Source organism: Blastomyces dermatitidis (genome assembly GCF_000003525.1).
Source record: "Blastomyces dermatitidis ER-3 genomic scaffold supercont1.11, whole genome shotgun sequence".
In the NCBI taxonomy this organism is placed as follows: domain Eukaryota; kingdom Fungi; phylum Ascomycota; class Eurotiomycetes; order Onygenales; family Ajellomycetaceae; genus Blastomyces; species Blastomyces dermatitidis.
The window spans coordinates 425,104-444,710 of record NW_025544784.1 but is presented as its reverse complement, the minus strand read 5'-3'; positions in this window follow the sequence as shown (position 1 = coordinate 444,710).

Sequence of the window (19,607 nt, the reverse complement as noted above, 5' to 3'; positions counted from 1 at the left end):
ATCAAATCAATCAAGTGTGTGTTTGAAATGAAAGAGTTGAAGTTCATGAGACATGTAGTGAGTGATGACTGTATACACCCCATCTCAGAGAAATTGAATGTCATAGTGAATTGGCCGCAGCTGAGAAACATACATCATGTACAACAGTTTCTTGAGTTGGCCTCATATTACTGCAGATTCATCAAGGATTTCACATGAATATCTATATCACTCTCAAATCTCTTAAGAGAAATGAATGTAAATCTGCAAAAGAAGAAGTTTCATTCAATCATCTGAAATGTCACATGTGAAGAGGCTTTTCTCACACTGAGAGAATGTGTAATAACATTCTCAGTGCTTATTCAATCAGATTGTAATAAACCTTTCTACATTGAGACAGATGCATTCAAATGAGCTATTGAAGACACTCTTCTACAGATGGGCAAGAATGACAAGCTGCACTTGATGATGTACAATGATAGAAAACTATCAGGCGCTGAGCTTAATTACCCAGTGTATGAAAAGGAATTGCTAGCAATCAAGCACGCGCTGGCATTGTGAGATAGATATATCAATAACAGGCATACAACAACAGTGATTACAGATCATGAAAGTCTTATCTATCTACAATCAATAATAAAACCTTTCAAACACTTAGCACATTGAATCTCAGAGTTCTAAGCATACAATCTTCATATCAAATACTGAAAGGGATCAGATGCAGTGATATCTGATGCAATCAGTCACAGACCTGATCTCATGAGTGAGGGTTCTGCAAACCAGGCACAAGGGACATTCACATTAAACACACTGAGAGAATGCAAGGAATCAGAATGAGTGAACACCATGATCTCTTACTTGAAGAATGACAAGGTGTCAGATGACAAGTGTCTCATGAAAGTAGTAGAAGAGATGCTTTCAAACTTCAAGCTGAGGAAATTGAAAAATGATGTTATACTTTACCACAATCTAGAATATGCAGAAGCTCTCTATCTAGAATCTTCATTTCATCACAACTTAGTGACTCACATGCATAAGGAATTCAATCACTTAGAAAGCTCTGAACTCATGAGTGTACTTGAACCAAGAGCATACTGACCAAGCATGGCTGAGAATATTCAGACATACACTCACAAGTGCCTGAATTGCCAGGTTGTGAAAGAATCTAAGAAAGGGTTAGAACATGAGAAAGTGCAATATCAGGTGAAGTGTATGATACAATCATTCAAATAATGAGAGATGGACCTCATAGGCATATTACTGTGAATGTCAAATGGAAATCAATGAATAATCACTGCTATTGACTATGCTACTGGCTGGCCAGTCGCGAAAGCAGTTTCAGAGGTGACAGAGAAGGTGATGATGAAGTTTCTACATGATGAGATCTATGTCAACTATGAAATGCTGTGTGAGATTCTAACTGATAACAGTGTGAACCTTGTAGAAGGAGTGGTGAGGCATTTCATGAGCCAGTTACAGACAAGATATTGTAGAACAATGTCATATCACTCACAAATGAACAGAAAGATGGAACACTTGAATAGAATCTTGAGCAACATGCTGATGAAATATCTAGTGAGCAAGCCTATAAGATTATGAAATGAATATCTCAGGCAGGTGCTATTAGCCACGCGAATCCAGCAGCATGCAGTCATCAAGCATTCACCATTCTACCTGTTGTATGGATTGCATCCGCGCATCCCGGAGAATGCTTCAGAAAAGGTAGAAGAGGAAACAGCAGTTACAGACACAGCAGTTGCAGACACAACAGTTGCAGACACAGAACCAAGATTGAAAGAGATCAGCCATGCATGTGCAAAAGCTAACAAGTTACTCCTGAACTGAGCAATTCAATCAAAAAGAATACAAGACTCACTTATTAAGAAATCAAGTCTCAAGATGAGAACATAAGTTCTTGTACATAACAAGAGTTCTGAGAAGTTCCAACCTAGATGATTTAAACCATATAAAATACTCAAATCACATTCTCTGAGAACATACACATTGAAAGAATCAGAGGGACAGATCTTACACAACTTAATCAATGATTCATGACTTATGAAAGCAAAGATGCAAGACCTGAGTGAATTATAATTATTCACAGCACTATTATCAGTGTTGAAAAAGAAGAGGCTTATAATTGAAAAGCCTCACAAAGTAAGAGAAATCATAGATGCTTACAAACCAGATGATCTTACTTATTTCAATCTTTTCATGATTACAAGGAAAGAATGAGAAGAAATGAAGAAATCAGGCAAATATCACACTTCAATAAGTGATGAGACTGTAGTCAGTTGTATGATAATATGCTGCAGACAGTGAGTGCAATGTGACAAAGAGCAGTCTCAAAGCAGCAGACTTACACATGAGTCAGGTTGCAGAAGAAAAAGGAATCCAGAGTTGAATTCAACTGTTTACACCAGTTCAATCGCGGAGATCACAGAGGATGAACTATCTGAAACATCCGCGGACATATGAGACCAAGTCATCTCGACCTCTGAGGACACTCAGAGATTGAGCAAGGTTAGTTTCAATGAATCATTCACTGTAGTGATCTGAGTGAGTGAAGAGAGACAGTATAATACATGAGACAGAATCACAAAAGATAAAAGCTGTCAAACCTAGTCATCAAACACTGTATCATATAGAGATTGTGTAAGAGTAGTGACTAGCAGACAAAGAAAAAGTGTAAGAAAAGAAAAGAAATAATGAATTGATCATCAACTGTAAGAGTCAGCTGTAAAAGACAAATGTTATCATACACATCTCATTCATTTTCATACATCACATGTTAATCTATTTCCAATGCCACATCATCTGAAAAATGTCAAAAACAAAGAAAATCTCAAAACTTGAGATCTGCAAGGGATTTGAGAGTTACAAGCTGCTCTTATAACAACACTGTATACATCTCTGATTCCTCTATCACTCTGCATACAACATTAATGTCATTTATTGCAAGATTGACTGGAATGTCAATATAGAAATGCATACATGTACATGTAGAGAAATTGAAGAAGAGCACAGAACCTGCAGAATCAGGAGTCAGAACAGGGGGAACAGAGATAGAAGAAATGGAAGAAGAAGATACAGAACTGGATAAATGATGGTAAGAGTCACTCAGAGCTGAACACTTATAATCTGGTGTGCGCACAACCTTCTCTGCAGAAGAGAAAGAGGAAGAGAAAGTGACAGAAGAAGCTTGAGAATAGGAGAGGGTAGTCTCAGTGATGTTATCATCTTCAATTAAAATGGCCTCTGGCATCGGAGCAACTAAGAACTATTGTTAGCATATGAAACTGTAAAAACAGGAATAACAATTACTAAACAAACACCTGCTGACCTTAGAATTGTACATATAATTACAACACACACAAGGCTTCTCAGAAAGAGAGAGAGAGACACAGAGAAATGCAGGAAGCAGAACACAGCATGCGAACAGCTCATTCCCATAATGACATCTCAGACAAGGTGTACAAGCCTCATGCCTGCGGGTGTAAAAGAGTATGACATCTGTGTTTTCATTCCTGAAAACATAGATATTCTTCATCTGCATCACAAAGTCAGATGACAACTGTCAGAGAATAGACTGATACAGATCAATCATTCTGAAGATATTAGTCAGAGCAGATGTACCTGCAATATTGAATTTGACAGTCATGAAAAGTTCCTTGATGTCTGTGAATGTCATGACTTCATGCACAGTAAAATTCATAACAATTTTCTCTAAGAACAGGAAAATCAGCATCAGAAAGAAAAGATGAAAAGAAAAAGACTTACAATCTCAATACTGTTGAAGAGAGGGATAATTCTCTGATATAAATGAATAATTCTCTCATTACAAATATTTAAAACAAATGTAATAATCAGTGTCTGTGACTGAGCTTCAGATAGTCATATTATACACAGTCTTCATACAATAAATTATTCTGAGAGTTGATAAGAAGGGTGGGAGTGTACGCACTGAAAGACATGATTCATTAAGTCTACATAACATCTTCTTGAAACAGGGAGAGCTAGTAACAAAAGCAGAGACAGCAAAATCAGAGGTCACAGAAACAGGGGTAGTGAGAGCAGGAGAACCAGACACAGAGGCAAGTGTAGAAGATTGAGGAGCAGCAGAGAAAGAAACAGAGAAGGAAGCAGCAGAGAAAGAAGCAGCAGAAGAAGTAAGAAAGAATGCAGAAGACTCAGTCATATATGACACAGATAATTTCTTCATTATCACATTCTTCAAGTTCTCAATCAAGAATGCAACATTGGGTTCACTATTATCAGCAGATGCAGATCTGTCAACATATGAAGATTCTATGTGAATAAAAACAAACATATCAGCATCTGTGTTCATATAAAATTGTGCCAGGAAACATGATCAGAAACCTGCTGAGAAGAAGAAATGATTAAGAGCATATGAGAAGATGAAGAAGATGTGTCATCATTCATGATAATACATTATTCTGGTGATTGTTAGAAGATAAACAAGTCCTGATCACATTTCACAATGTGTTACACTTACTGCTAATAAACTGCTCAGTATGAGTACTACAATGACACTTGCTATGAGAACAGAGAGTCATTGCCAGAAATGCATACAATGTGATAGGTGAACAGATGGAAAGAGTTAAACAGAAGAAGGGATAGAAATCTTGAATGAGATGATAGCATTCAATGATGATGATGATGGAGATGATGATTGAAGAATGAGAAAAGTTAGTGAATGAGTGATGTAATATAGTGGAAGTTTCTTTGTGAGAGTATACACAGGACACTAGCCGAATCAGGGATAGGTCACATGATCGCGAAACACTAGTGATGAGCTAATCCACATGAAGCTAGGGTGTACAACATGGTCATGTGAGCGTGACTGAATCTGGTGAGGGAGGATGTGGTTCGGAAGAATGTATGACTGTTGGATAATAACGCGGCCACTTCCAAACTACTAGCATACGCGTGTAAAGGGACCATAGCGTACGCTAATTAATTTAGCGTACGAGATTACAATATAAGAAGCCGGCGTACGCCTGTAATCGTACGCTGGCTTAAGCAACCTTTGAATCACAATGGTTCCATTTTAAGATCTGATATATAGTCACTTTACCTGTTTTTTTGATAGCCAGTCCCAGCGGGATTCACGCCAAGAAATGTATGAGACCAGATCAAATGGGACCAAACATGAAATTCATGGTCCCGGCGGCCAGTCTAGCTGCTGAGATGGAACTCGAGACAGCAGATCAGGAAATGCAGGATTTTGAGACACAGATTGACCTGACTGAGAGAGAGCAGTGAGAACCCTTCTCTGAGAAGGCAGTGAAGGGAGATTTTGAGGTGGTTATTACCTCAGATGAGAAGAAGGAGAAGAAGAAGAAGAAGAAGAAGAAGAAGAATGAGAAGTGAATTGTGAAGAATGATAAGAAGAATGAGAAAGAGAAGAAGTAGATTTTTTTCTTTTTATATTAGTTAGTTGTAAGTTTAAGTTTTTAATTATTAATAATTAAAATTGATTTTGAGTTTTCAAAAATTATTGTACAAGTTGTAATCAAGTCAGGAATGATATATATATATATATATATTTAACTATCATGATTCACAAATCACTATAATATATAAGTATCAACATTTTTTCAACATTGATATTCACAATATTAATATATTATTATTATTATTATTCTTCAATTATAGATGTATGCAGTCAGAGACTATGACATCTACCTGAGAACTTTAGTTCTCAGGGTTTTTTCTATGTCTGTAAAGTTAACTATTGTACATTCATCAATTTCAGATATGCAAAATCAGAAAATTCCAGCTCAGAATACAAAAACTGTTTACAAATTGCAGTGTTTTAACATCTTTTGATACTTTGAAACCATTTGACAATATCATGACAAAAGAAAAGAGAGAAAGAACACAGTCTCAAAGATAGACACATTAAATAGATAGATAGAAAGAAATTGAAAGGAAAAGATACAGAAAAAGATAAAGTAAAGAGAGACTATAACAAAACAAATTATTAAAAGAGAGTGTATAGCTGTTTTAACAGACTATATCTGATTGATTTCCTCCTCTTCATATTCAGATAATTCTGAATTTAGCCATTTTCTTGTAGCTGCTTGAGTTTCTGATAGAAAGTCTATTAAGTATTTAATTCCTGTCTCAGTTGAGAATAAGAATCTCATATTTAATTGATTTAGATCATACTTCTCTTTCAATCTGGCTCTGAGACTATTGTATAATGCACAGTGCATTATAATATGCTCAGGATTCTCATTTGTATTGCAGAATGAGCATTCTATTGAGTCAAATCTATCATCAAATCTTTGTATATAAGATTTGAAATAGCCATGTCCTAGTTTCAGCTGTATTATAGATGAGAATATTTTCTTTTTACATTTAATTGAACAAGATTTCCACTTGGGTTTTGTTTCAAATCTTGAATAATGTATACTCTTCTTTTGTTTCTGCCAGCTTTCATTCCACTTGTCTAAACAAGATTCTTTTATTTTTCTCTTTATAAAAGACCAGGAACAATATTAATATATTTTTAATGATATTATCTGATAATGTAATTTGATAACACTCTCTTTCACAATATTAATATATTTCAAGAAATATGACAGAGATTAATCAAGATTATTTATTTACTTTTATACATCAATGATATTCAATCTGAGTTAGTACTAAAATTATAACTAAGCTAAGAAACAAGATTATTTTCTCTTATATTAATTCTTCTTACACACATCAGTGATCAGTTATTGAAAATAAATTATCATCTTTCTTAAATTATTATTATATCTTCTGAATTCACTTCTTTCACTTCTTTTATTTCTATTGAAGATTTATAAACTCTTCAAAAATCACTGTGAATCACAAAGTCTATATTATTTATAATTTAATACAGAATACTCTCTTTCAATTATAATGAATAATCACTTCATTCTTCACATCTGATTTCAGGTCATGAAATTTATGAAAAACTCAACACAAATATTGAGATGAACTATGAAATAATTATTAACAGATTATATTGTAGATTACTGAAGAGTCATCTCTTTGCTGCAATCACTGTAACTTCATTCAGAAATATCTATCATGAACTGATCATAGCTCTGAAGAAATTTCCTGACATCTGAAGTCATCAGAATACAGACAATAAAAGAAAAATAATCAGAAAATTACTACTGAGCTGATAAGTTACTCTATCAGATAATGATTTTTGATAATGCTAACTTTCTAATTTGAAGAAAATCATATAAAAATGATCCTGTATCAGTACTCAGATTTCACAACTCTCATCTGATAACTTTCATAAATAATTACTTTGTATGTGTATATCTCTGAATCTTTCTCTTTGATCAATTGAAAACTCTGAATTTCAAACACTTCTTCAAATACTTAATTCAAATCTTTATATTCTACATCAATTCTGTCTTCAGTTCAATCTTGAGACACACTACAAAGTTAATATACAATATCTAGAATCAGAGTTGAAGAATCATTGAAGAGTGTCTCTCACAGTGAATGCATGAACTAGTACAAACAATCTTACATTTATGAGAGTTACATGTTATTACATTGATGAGAACTGAACTTATTAAGAGACATTAATTGAATTTGAATCATTGATCAGTAGTCATACTGAGAATTATATAACAGAGATATTAATGACTGTGATTAAAAATGACTATTGAGATATTAGTTTCAGTCTTCTTACAATTATAACTGATAATGCTGCAAATAACTACACTATGATGAAGAGCTTGAAGCAAAAATTGACTTTGCATTTCTGAAATGATAAACAAGGTCATATTCTCTGCATTGCTCATGTGGTTCAACTTGTGATATAAACACTGATAAAGAATCTTAATATCAAGATAAAGAATAATGAGATGACTGATTCTTGAGATAAGAATGAGATGAAAGTGATTACTCAAGTATCTTTTACATTCACTTTGTAAAAGATAATGTTTTTTGATAACACTTTTTAATATTGCTTTTTGATAATGCTTTTTGATAATGCTACTGTTAATTTTGAATAGATTAACTAATAATTTAAATATCATAGATTTGAAACATTATTAATATGATTTGTATCTCTTCTAAATAATAACAATGATTTCATGTTATTCAATAAATAAACAAATCAGTCACATCACTGAATATGATACAGAATATTAGAACACAGTGAAGTTCAATATATGAGATAACTGTTTAGACTCTTCAATTGCATCAGATGATTGATTATTGAGTACAACACTCTGATTGAGAAAAGATTCAGATATTAAAACTTTCTGATATGAAGTGAACTCAGTTGAAATATGTGATTAGTTTACTGTTTCAGTTTTATAAGATAACAAAGACAGTCTTAATCACTTATACATCAATGCTGCAGTCAGCCTGGTGAGTGTATAACAGTTTATTTACTCATCTTGAGAAGCAGTTAAATCACTCAAAAAGAAATTCAGTCTGAGATAATGCTATAGTGCAGGCTATTGTTGCTGCAAGGAATAAACTGGTATATTACTACAGCAAAACAGAATAATCTTTTATAGAGTACTATGCTGTAGCAGCTCTACTAGATCTCTCTCATTGAGTTAATATCTACACTTCTCAAGATTGAACAGAGGAGAAATGAGACTCATATGTTAAATTAGTCTGAGACTACTACAATGTCAAATATCAGAGATTTGAATGAGCAGATATTTGAGATATGAAGACAGTGAAATACAATTCTCTAGTAAGTAACAATCTTTGATAATACTTCATATCACATAGAACTATAATACTAACTTTGAAACAGAACTTGTATACATTGATTGCAACTGAAAATCAGGCAAAACTATATACTTGTAAAACTGAATTTGATCACTATCTTCAAGATAATCTGATGAATTTACATGTCAAATCAATTCTAGAGTTATGAAAAATTGTTGAGAGTACATATTCAACTGTTACACTGATAACATATGATATTCTGATAATTTCATTAACAGAGGTGAGAATGAAGTGAAAGTTCAACTCAAGTCAAGATATTTATTACTATTACTGAGAACAATTATAAGAAGAAATAATCAAGAAACTCATGATTGTAAAACATGAAATTATCAGACAGTTTAATACCTCTGATCACAGTATATCAGAGAAGTGTAGTTTTCATGAGAAAGTGAAGAATAAACTTATACAAGAATGTATTTAGTTATTTCATGAGCATTATCAATAATTGTTACCAAATTCTGATTATATAAGCAATTACTGAATGAACTGAATGAAACTGATTTTAATCTTCAGTTCTAGTCTTATTCTGATTTTGAAAGAATGATCATCTTTCACAGTTTATTCTGAAAAATTACTCTCATTTCACTGTTCTTGAATTAAATCTGGTCATTTTTCACACTATTTCTCTCAGAAATGGTTCATTTTCAGATTTTTTTAAGGCTTGGTCCTGGTGAGACTCATGTCAAGAAATGTATAAGATCAGACCAAATGAGACTAAATGTGAAATTCATGGTCCCGCCGGCCAGTCTAGTATTTCTTACTCAACATCTCTGACATATAACAGAGTGATCTCTACTAGCTGTCTTATAGCTTATAATCTCTTTCTCAGCATTTTTCAAATACTTAAGCAGTTCTCATGAATTCTCTGATAATAAATAATCTTTTGATTTAATGAGATATTGAAGCTTGCTGTAATATGTTCACTTGTTCAATATTTTCTTCATAAGATATTCAGTATCATTCTTAATCTTGATATCATTCAGCTGAGGCAGCTTCACCCTGAAACATTGCTTATAGAGCATTAAATAGAAAATGTGAAAAACAGAATGAATTGATTTCAATTCTGTAAGTAATTTCAACTCATATATCTGCTGTCACGCTCCCGGCCGCGCCAAGGCTTCATTGCGGTTCCTCACGGCTCATCACTTTCATGCGGGTGATTCTATTCATCCCGCAGGCTGTCTGAACCGGTTTCCAACCGCTCTATGACATCATTCAGATAATATTATAGAAAGATCTGATTGATGAATATGAGAACCTCACTTCTATACAAGGTCAGCAGATTACTTTTCCTTGACAGTGAGGCACTGCTGAGGTATCACTTCAGCTATTCTTACTCATGAAATGAGAGAAGATATTCATCTATTATCTATATAGAATAGCTAGATGCTGGCTTCTCATGAAAGAAGTCAGCAATTCATTTTCCTTCTACTGAAATATATACAAGAGTTACTGCATGTCTCATACAATCTTCTTAGTATACTAAGTATCATATCTGTGATATTCTTGCAATAACTCTGTAGTCTATGAGCTCACTATTCAAGTAAGATAGTCAAGCTCACTCATACAGCTTTTCAAACAACTACTCTTACATGATGCTGCTAACTAGTCACTGCTTCAGTTTTATCATATTACAATTTAAATTACTTAATCTGATTATAAGTTTGAATCAGTTGAGCTCTAATAGACTGATATGATCTCATGCACTCACACTGAGACTGATCTGACCTCACTCTCTGAGAGAAACACTACATCATTTTCTAGAGTGTGTACACCTCTATCTCAGCAGAAATCTGAGATTTCTGAAATCACTGCATATTTTGACATGAGCTCTTCAACTACTGTGTCATTATCACAGCCTCTACACACCTACATCTATCATGAAGATAGAGAGATTAAGATCAGAGATTCACTGAGATATAAGAAAAACATCTTATCTGAATTTCACAGCTTTATCTGTATTCTTGAACAGAAATTCTGCCTTAACCTGAGTCAGTATAATACTCATAAGATATGAGTAATATACACTGTCAACCTTCTTGAAGGCATCTCTGTGACTACTTGAGTCATCAAGAAGAGAGAGCTTGAGCATATTAATACTGTCATAACTTGAGAAGAATTCAAGAACTTTCTACTGAATCAAATTGAAGATTACTGTAATCACAGCTTCACAGCAGCACAGCAGTTCAACTCATTATATTAATAAGATAATGAGAATTCTTTCAATTTCAATACAAGATTTGAAGAATATTGAGAGAAATTGACTGATGATTTGAATCAATTAAAAACACAGCTTTATCTTGCAAAGCTGACTCACAAGATGTGAACAATAATATTATAATATCAGAGTTTATCAATTAATTGCACTGAGCTTGTCAACCTGACTTCTCAGATCTATTTGAATAATCAATTCTCTGAGAAAAAGGCTAACAAGATCTCTTCTAAGTAATTAATAATAAGATCTAAACAGTGCTGTGATAGCTTCAGTATAGAGAAAGTAAAGAAGAATTTCAAGTATTCTGATTCTTCACTCACTGTGAAGAAATGTTAAAAAAGATTTGATAAAGATCTCTGTTTTAACTGTGAAGCTGATGAATACTATATCAGTGATTATAAGAAGCTGAAGAAGAAAAGAAACTGAGAAGATATCTTTTCAAAGTTAACTTCTCTTCTGACAAATGTATCTGTAGAAGATAATGAAGAGAAAGAAATAAAGAATTGATAATTCTTATGTCTTTAAGTTTATATTACAATCATAATACATACTCTGAATGAGAAGATATCAGTGAGATGTCTACTTAACTCTGAGATGAATATTAACTTCATATTCTATTTCTTTTCTTTGATAAAGGATTGAAAGAAGATAGATCTGTCAGATTATATGAAATTTACTGATGAAATGAAATATCACTGTTTTAGCATAATTCAAGCAAAGTATGTAATCACAGACTTAGAAGAAATCTTTCAGAAGAGCAGTCTGCTTCTTCATACAGTTAATATTATAGATAAGAACATCATTCTAGATCTTCTGTAATTGAGAGAAAACAATTCTCTCATTAACTGAGTCACTCAGATGTGACAGTACTGTCTCACTGATAAAGAGACAGTGATAGAGAAACCTGAAGACTTTCATTGAAAGAATCTTGGGAAAAAGATTGAGTCAATATACTGTATAGTAGATGATTGAGACTTGAGAATAGATGAAGAAGTCATCATTCTCACTATAAGATTAGCAGCAGTATCTGTTATTGAAGATGAATATACATAACATCTCTTTACAGATTTTAAGAATGTCTTTTCAGAAAGAGAAGCAGTGAAGTTTTCTGACATCAAGATATGATATAAGATTTATCTTGAAGACAGTGTAACAGCACTGTATGAGTCTCTTTACAACTTGTCTATAAAGAAATTGAATGTTCTGCACAAATATCTTGAAGAAGTGCAATCAAAGAACTGAATATATTTATCAAAGAGTTCAGCAGAGACATTCATACTCTTTATACCTAAAAAGAATAATAGACTACATCTATGCATAGACTACAGAGATCTTAATAAGATAATGATTAAGAATCACTATTCATTACTATTGATTGATGAGATGATTGATTGATTATCTGAAGCAAAGATGTTCTCAAAGATTGATATACAGAATGCCTATCATAGAATCAGGGTTAATAAAGATGACATTTGAAAAACAGCTTTTTGTACTAAGTACAGCAATTTTAAATATCTTGTTTTATCTTTTGATCTTTGTAATGCTTCAGTCATCTTTCAGATCTATATAAATGAGATGCTGTGAGCCCTTGTTGATGTCTTCTGCATAGTATACTTGAATGACATTCTAATCTTCTTGAAATCAGAGAAAGAACATGATACTCATGTTCAAGAAGTATTGAGTCACTTGAGACAGTATCAACTCTATGCAAACACTGAAAAATGCTCATTCTACATGCAGAAGATTGATTTCTTAGATTATATTATTGAGATGAATGACATTTCAATGAATAAGAGCTGAGTCTTCATCATTGAGAACTGACTGATGCTGCGGACATATCATAAGATGCAGATATTTCTAGAATTTGCAAATTTCTACAGACAATTCATCTATACATATTCACAGATTACTGCTCTTCTTACAGATCTATTAAAGAGAAGTGTGAAAGACAGAAAAACAGAACTGTTTATTCTCACTCAAGACACTGCACAGATGTTTGCAGAATTGAAACAAGCTTTTACAGATATCACAATACTGAATCACTTTAATCCTGACTTACTCAGTCAGTGTGAGACTGATGTATTCAGAAATGAGATCTATGAAATCTTTTCAAAGTTGACACTGAAGATCTTTCAATGTTGAAAGAATCAGAGAATAATCATTTCTGAGAAAACAGATAATGAATTATCTATGAGAGAAGACTTTTTCACAGAGTTTATAAGACACTGTGAATAAAGATCAGTGATCTTCTTCTTCAAGAAGTTATTACTCATATAGAGAAGATATAATACTCATGATCAGAAGATGTTAGCAATTGTTGAATTCTTTAAGATCTGGCAATATTATCTTCAGAGTAGTAAGTACTCAGTGTAAGTTTTCACTAATTGTATAAATCTACATTACTTCTTGATAATAAAGAGCTTGACAGAATGTCAAGTCAGATGAGTGAAGCTGCTTTCAGAGTATGATTTCTATATTTAATGCTATTCAGATTGACTTAACTCTGCTGACATGCTGTCTAGACAGCTTGATTATAATATCATTGATACAGAGAAGAATTCTATAAAAGAACCTCTGTCATCACTGTAGAAGAAGCTGACTACAGAGAGTTAAGATTCTCTGAAGCTTAGAAACAGTACTGAAGAGACAGCTGTGTAACTCAGTATAGAAGATGAAAGAAAACCTGAATCTCTGCAGAGAACTGACACTGAAGATCATGAGCTTCTTATATCATATCTTACAATTATTGAATTGATAAAGAATGAAACAGTCTACAATCTTTCAATCTGACTACTTTTAAAATTCATTAATAAGTTACAGAAGAGAAATGCCTCTACTGCAGCTTAAATTCAGAAGTTGAAGAAGAAAGAGTTCAGTTTAAACTTAAAAGAGACAGACTCTGAGCAGAGCAGTGCTGCTAAGAAATCAAGTCACTGATAACTAGAAGAATATGAACTTCTACTACTGAATGATTTAGTCTTTATCTCTTATAGTAGAGTGATGTATCAGAAGTTATTAAGAATTCATTATAATGATTCTCATATGAGACACTTCAGATTAGAGAAGACTGAGAAGCTTCTAAAATATAAATACACTTAAGACAAGCTTCAGACAGATGTTAAAGAGTATATTGAGACTTATAATATCTATCAAAGAATAAAGATTCTACAGTCTAGACTGACCGTGTGACCGTGTCTGAGACCAGGATCAGAATTTTTGATAGTCTCATTGTCAATTTGACAGATCTCATTACACGGTTCTAACATTAGATAGTAGTTTCATACTGTCTCAGTGGAACTTACTGTCTACTCTTATCACATTTTTCAAATGAGATCATGATTTTCACTTCTCAATTTAAATTATTTTTATTGCTTTAAATGACTTTAAATCTCATTTGAGTGTTATCAAAAAGTGTTACTTTTTAAAAAATTAAAAATAGTCTAAAAAAAACCTTAAAATGTCTAAAAATAGTAACTTTATGCTAAGAATGGGACTAAATGAGATCAAATGGAACCACTTTCTTATTTTTTTCAAGTCATGGTTTCATTTTGAGATCTGATATATAGTCACTTTGCATGTTTATTTAATGATTAGTCTCAGCGGGATTCACGCCAAGAAATGTATAAGATCAGATCAAATGAAATCAAATGTGAAATTCATGATTCTGGCGGCCAGTCTAAGTATAAGTAATACAGTGAGTTAAAATCACTGTCTATTTTAAAGAACTCATGACAGAATCTATCAATGAATTTCATAGTTAATCTGCTGAAGTCAACAAGAGTCAAAGAATATAACTCAATTTTAATTATTGTTAACTGCTTCATGAAGATAATCAGATATATCTTTATTTATAAAAAGATTAAAGCCTCTGAATTGACTGATCTATTTTTAGATATTATCATTTATAATCACAGTGCTCTGAAATTGTTAATAACAGATTGAGAATTTCTCTTCATCACTAAATACTGATCAGTCTTTTACTATCATCTTATAATAAGATATCTTCTCAGTATTATATTTTATCTGCAGACAGATGATCAGACTGAATATCAGAATCAGATACTAGAATAGCATCTTTAAGTATTCTATTTATATTATCAGAATGATTAATCTAAACATCTTCTAATTGCTGAATTTGTATATAACAATGTAAAGAATATAATCTTAAAGATATCTTCTTTCTATGCTTATTATGAATATAATTCTTTGTTATTCAGTGACATTGTGAACAATATTTCAAAGAGAGAGATAGACAGTCAGAATATCAGACAGATACAGAGAATAAAGTATCTCTCAGTATCAGAAGTAAAAGCAAGATTGAAACTTTTGAATCAAATTCATGAGAAGGTGGTGATAGACTGACCGTGTGACCGTGTCTGGGACCAGGACCAGAATTTTTGATAGTCTCATTGTCAATTCAACAGATCTCATTACACAGTTCTAACATTAGATAGTAGTCTCATACTGTCCCAGTGGGACTTACTGTCTACTCTTGTCACATTTTTCAAATGGGACCATGATTTCCACTTCTCAATTTAAATTATTTTTATTGCTTTAAATGACTTTAAATCTCATTTGAGCATTATCAAAAAGCGTTACTTTTTAAAAAATTAAAAATAGTCTAAAAAAAACCTTAAAATGTCTAAAAATAGTAACTTTATGCCAAGAATTGGACTAAATGAGACCAAATGGGACCACTTTCTCATTTTTTTCAAGTCATGGTTTCATTTTGAGATCTGATATATAGTCACTTTGCATGTTTATTTAATGATTAGTCCCAGTGGGATTCACGCCAAGAAATGTATGGAACCAGACCAAATGGGACCAAACGTGAAATTCATGGTCCCAGCGGCCAGTCTAGGTGGTGAAAAACGTCTATTATATTCAGAAACAGTAGATAAAATACTATAATTGAAAACATCTTTTAATAAAGTTCTTAATAGAAGATTAAGTGCTACTTTCAGTAAAGAATATCAAGATAATGAGACTGTATAAGAAGCTCAGTGAGTGATGACTAGAATCTTTCTCAGTAATAAGAGTGATAAGTAAGTAGATATATAAGTTAAAATTACTTACAGAATTGAAATCAATTCATTCTGTTTTTCATATTTTCTATTTAAAGCTTTATAAGTAATATCTTAGAGTAGAGCTGTCTCAGCTGAATAATATCAAGATTGAGAGTGATACTGAATATCTTATGAAGAAAATATTGAATAAGTGAATATATTACAGTAAGCTTCAATATCTTGTTAAATGAGAAGATTATTCATTATCAGAGAATTCATGAGAACTGCTTAAGTATTTAAAAAATACTGAGAAAGAGATTGTAAGCTATGAGATGACTAGTAGAGATTACTCTGTTACATATCAGAGACATTAAATAAGAAATACTGCTTAAAACTTCTTATTTTTTCTCAAAGAGTTTTTTTAGAGATAATCTCACAGTAATGAGCTGATGTCTTATAGACTCTGTAACACTCTTCTTCTATCTTCTCTCAAAGAGTTTTTTAAAAGTTTAATGAGACTATACAAGTGTAAAATTTCTGAAGCAGTTAGAGAAAAGAAATATTAAGAATTAATAAAAAGATTAATATTATTGATCTGCAGATCACTGCTATTTTAATAGAGCTACAGCTCACTGAAAAAGTAAAAAGAAGGATCAGAGCTTACTCATTAATAACTACACTCTTATCAAACTCATTCTTCACTGTTGAAGTCTTCAGCACTGATATCTTTGTCTACTGAGAAGTTAGTGCTGTAGTGTCACAGAAGAGTATAAGAAATGTATAAAAATATCAACTTATCAACTTACAAAGCATCTCAGTCATCTGCTTTAATTGAAGTGAGATTCTCTTCAATCAGTGATTGATCTCTGTAGCACTTTCAATGACAGTACTGACTGATCTCTTCTTGAGATTAGTCATTCTGAGATGTTTTTTCATCTCAGAGATTCATGCTTTTATCTTCTTTTATAGATGAGTAAGAGAGACCTCTTCAGCCTTGATAGAATCTGTCAATACTTGAAGCTCTGAGACTCTTACTCTGTACTGCTTGAACATCTGAGCTTCTTGTCAGAGCTGATACAATGCCTTCTTGTAGAGTAGATAATACTTACAGAGAGATAGAAGTCATTGTTACAGATATAATAGAAATAACAGAAGTGAAAGAAGAAATAAGTGCATAGAATCTCTCTCTTCTTCAGCTGCTTAATACAGTGCAGACAAGTAGTGATGTCAGTCAGAGACTGTATCAAAGCCTTCTCACAGAAAGAAGATGAAGAAACTGCAGAACTCTGCAGACTCAACTCAGCAGTATTCTGAGCAGAACTCAGATATGCTGTGAAAGAGAAACTATGAATTGAGCTTCTCAGAGTCACTGTCTCTGAAATCAAGCTCTCTCTGAGTTCCTCTCTGAATGATCACACAGGGTCATATGTCACTGTATTGACTGGAAGAGAGGGCGGCATTGCAACAGTGACAGGAAGAGCAGAGAACAGACTAAACATAGATGAACTGATCAGCAGAAGAGATGACATCTCACTGCAAGGCACAGTGACTATCATCACAGCTGCAAAAGAAGCAGGAGAAGAAGAAGATATAGCAATGAGAGCAGTGCTTCCGCGGCTTATTGACACTATCATCTTCATCTTCAATCTGGCTTTCTTGACAGTCATGAAGGCCATCACTGCATCATGAAGATGTTTACTCACTAGAAAACATCAGAATAAGCTCTTTATTATTCTTCAAGAATGATACTCTTATACACTCACTGTTATAATTGAGAAGAAGAGAAGAAAAATGTTTCATAAGAGAAGAGAATCTTTTTGAAAAAATTATGTTACTACTGTTAGCTTTGTCTCTAAAATATATCACTTTTACAGAGAATTTTATATATAGAATGAAATATATTGAAAGATCTGTAAGTCACTTATTAATTACATTTTTCACATTTCAAATCAATATATAAGAAACTCACTTATCATGTGTTTGATTTGAATGAAGATGAAAAAAGAAAAATTTACACAGTCAGTAGAAAAACTCATCTATTTCTTTGTATCATATGCAGCACATGTGCTGTCAATTGATTGATAACTGTTGCTATATAACAAAGATAATTTCTAATCTGATAATCTTAAGAGTATAGAGACTATACTCTTAAAAGAGAGAGTATTATCACACTCTCAGCTGTGTCAAGACTCTGTTGCAGTTTCACATGACTTATCACTTTCATATAAGTGATTCTATTCATCTCACAGACTATCTGAACTGGTTTTCAACCACTCTATAATATTATTCAGATAATATCATAGAAAGATCTGATTGATGAATATAAGAATCTCACTTCTATACAAGGTTAGCAGATTACTTTTTCTTAGTAGTAAGACACTGCTGAGGTATCACTTCAGCTATTCTCACTCATGAAATGAGAGAAGATATCTGCTTATTATCTATATAGAATAGCTAGATGCTGGCTCTTTATAAAAGAAGTCAGCAATTCATTTTCCTTCTACTGAAATATATATAAGAGTTACTGTGTGTCTCATATAATCTTCTTAGTATACTAAGTATCATATCTGTGATATTCTCATAATAACTCTGTAGTCTATGAGCTCACTATTTAAGCAAGATAGTCAAGCTCACTCATACAGCTTCTCAAACAACTACTCTTATATGACACCGCTGACTAGTCACTGCTTCGGTTCCGTCACGTTACATCTGCTTACTTATTACTCTTGTTACTGAGAAAGATTCTAGTTACTACTCACTGAGCTTCTTACACAGTCTCATTATCTTGATATTCTTTACTAAAAGTAGTATTTAATTCTCTATCAAGAACTTCATCAGAAGATGTTTTCAATTATAGTATTTTATCTACTGCTTCTGAACATGATAAATGCTTTTCACTATCTTCTTATAAATTTTATTCAAAAGTTTCAATCTTACTTTTACTTTTAATACTGAGAAATACTCTGTTCTCTGTATCTGTCTGATATTCTGACTGTCTATCTCTCTCTTCAGAACATTGTCTATGATGTCACTGAATAATAAAGAATTATATTCATAATAAGTATAGAAAGAAGATATCTTTAAGATTGCATTCTTTGTATTATTATATATAAATTCAGCAGTTAGAAGATGTTTGAGCTAATCATTCTGATAATATGAATAGAATACTTAAAGATACTGTTCTAGTGTCTGATTCTGATATTCAGTCTAGTTATCAGTCTGTAGATGAAATACAGTACTGAGAAGATATCTTATTATAAGATGATAGTAAAAAGCTGATCAGTATTTGCTGATGAAGAGAAATTCTTAATCTGTTATTAACAATTTCAGAGCACTGTAATTACAAATGATAATATCTAAAAATAGATCAGTTAATTCAGAGGCTTTAATCTTTTTATAAGTAGAGATATATCTGATTATCTTTATAAAGCAGTCAACAATGACTAAAATTGAGTTATATTCTTTAACTCTTGTTAACTTTAGCAGATTAACTATGAAATTCATCAATAGATTCTGTTATAAGTTCTTTAAAACAGACAGTGATATTAACTCACTGTATTACTTATACTATGAGATCTTTATTCTTTGATAGATATTATAAGTCTTAATATACTCTTTGACATCTGTCTGAAGCT